Source organism: Neophocaena asiaeorientalis, unplaced genomic scaffold, assembly GCF_003031525.2.
Source record: "Neophocaena asiaeorientalis asiaeorientalis breed wild unplaced genomic scaffold, Neophocaena_asiaeorientalis_V1.1 scaffold767, whole genome shotgun sequence".
Lineage (NCBI taxonomy): Eukaryota > Metazoa > Chordata > Mammalia > Artiodactyla > Phocoenidae > Neophocaena > Neophocaena asiaeorientalis.
The window spans coordinates 93,465-96,083 of NW_020174139.1; positions in this window are offsets into that span (position 1 = coordinate 93,465).

The following is a 2,619-nucleotide window of genomic DNA, read 5'->3' on the forward strand; positions in this document are numbered from 1 at the left end:
AGGGTGGGGGGGGGGGGGTAGAGCTTCCACCTTGACCCCCACCTTCGTCTCCAGGTGACTGTCCAGAGAGGCAGCTGTGATGGTGGGGTCTCGGTGGCCGACTAGTAGGTCTCCTGGGACCCGACCTAGCCCTCTGGGAAGCCTGTGGTCTCCTGGGACTCCCAGAAAGCCAAGGCTATGGGCAGGGTGCTGAGGACCACCAAGGCCGCCAGTGGGCTCAGGCTCCCTATGGAGGCCGAGGGGAGGGGAGCCCAACACGGTAATGGAAAGAACCGGAAACCAGAGAGGTGAGGTATAAAAATCTGTATTTATGTTACAAAGACAGAACGGTACAGCACAGTCCCTCCCGGTGAACAGGCGGGTGGGTGGCCCATCTCTGTCCAGCGTGGCTCTTGTAACATGCCCACCTGGCCAGCACCAGGCCCCCTGGGCGGCCCCAGACTCTGGCGCAGAACCTGCCCTACCGCCCAAGACGTGGCTGCGTGTGGTCAGAGTCCTTTGTGCACGGCCGTGGCGGGGACCTGGTTAGCTGGCCCAGAGAGGCGGGGTGGAGAGTGCAGGAGCCTTCCCACCCAGCAGGTGGGGACTGTCTGGGGCAGACACGAGGGCGGGGGCCCTCGGGGCCATAGCCGGGCTCATGGCTCCATCCGCCCGAGGAAGTGAGCTTGGGCGCCGTGTTTCTGAGACCCGCTCTGCCCGGGCAGAGTCACAGAGTCAGGGCCCACGGTGGGGTGGCGGGGGCGGGGGGAGCCTTCCTGCAGCCGCCCCAGCCGGCTGGGCCTGCACTGAGGCTTGAGGGCCGCCTCACAGTGAGGGCGTGGACCCAAACCTGAGCCTGGGCTTCCAAGCTCTCGTCCACCGAGGCCCAGGTGGGCGTGGGAGGGCACACGCAGCAAGGGCACAGGACGCCCGGGGCCCTGTTCTGGTCCCACTGGCTCTCTACGGACCCCACAACACTCAGGTTTGCTCTTAACAACCCTGTGGGTCCCCCTGGCCAGCAGCAGGGACTGTGCCGATGGCCGGGGGAGGGGGGGTGTGGGTACGTGAGTAGCTCTAGCACCAGACCCTCACTGGTGTCTGCTGGTGGCGAGGAGTGGCATCTGGGACCCCAGCACCCCTGGATGGCCAGTGAGGCCAACTCCCCGGTCCACATGGGAACCGAGGCCTGAAGAGCCATGGGCTGAGCTGCCCGGAAGGTCGGCTGAGGGCCACAGCTAGTCACCTGGGTAGGATTCTGCCGGCCAGAGAGGGGAGCAGGACCTCCCCGACGTGTCGGGGCTGGCTAGAGAATGGATGCTTTAAGAATTCAGAACACGGGCCATCCCGGGGACCTGGAGCTGTATCTCCTGAAGAAGGCTCTTAAACATGGGTGTTCCTGCCCTGCTCAGGTGGTGCGGGGTCCTCGCAAGGAGCGCTCAGTGGGTGTGCTCTGGCAGACGGCGGAAGCCCCTCCCAGGCACGCTGGACCCCAGGGGACCCCGAGGGCACTGGAAGGAGGTGCCAACACAACGCTTTGCCTTGCAACCACCGGCAAAACGTTCGGATGGTCTCCCCGGCCGCGTGCACCGCCCCCCGACAAGCCAGCTCTCTACCGCCATCCCCGGCCCGTGGAGGGCAGGTTCTGTGCCAGAGTTGTTTCCAGGGATCCCTTTCTGCTTCAGCAGGCCACCCACCTGGGGTGTCCGTCAGCGTGACAAAGATAAACACAAATCTTCCCCCTGCGTTCTGGAAATCGTCTGCAATGCACCAGACAGGGAGGCCGACGCTGCTGTGAGTCAGCCCAACAGCCCTCCACCTGAACGCTGCTGTGTGGTCCCCGGGGACAAAGACCCAGGGACAAAAGGCCAGGAGAAGCCTCCTAATGCCCAGGCCGGACCACGCAGGGTGAACAGCTGTCCTCAGCAGCTGCCAACGCCTGACACCCGGAGCCCTTGCTCAGGTCTGGAGGAGGCAGGCTTCAAGCTAGGTGCAGGGAGGAACCTATTTCTCTGGTAGCGGCCGCACCCACACCCCACACACACCATCCCCGGCCCCAAGGAGGCCAGGCTGCACAGGTCATGGCCCCTCCCACCAGGTGACAGAGCGCCGCCCTGCTGCTGCACAGCCGCCGACCTGACCTGGCCTGGCTGCCAGGAGGGGCGCCCCATGGGGAGGAGGCCAGGAGGGCACCTGGGGGCGTCCCGTGAGCCACGCGGGAGATGCTGGTGGTGGCGGTCGGGTGGAGCCAGACACGGGACACAAGGCACGCTTGGACAACGGTGACAGACAGACGAGTCCCTGAGACGCTGGGTCGCTCCCACCCCTCAGCAAACAAGGACGCGATAACGGCTAGGAAAATAGAGTAGAAAAATCTCGTACAGGAAGTAGGCGGCACACACCGGCATCACGGCCTCTTTCTCTTTTTAAAAACATTTCTCCTTGGTTTTTGGGAAAAGCTTCTCTCCCGGGAGCCTCGTTCTGGGCTTCTGGGCAGTGCAGCAACTTTTTGTTTTGTTTTTGTCTTTTAAAGGGAGACAAGCAAGCCCTCTGAGGACCCAGTGGTTTCAACTCATAGCCCCCAGCACTCCTCAGCCCCTGCTGGGAGGAGAGGTCCCTTCCCTTGGCCAGACTGGGCAGGGG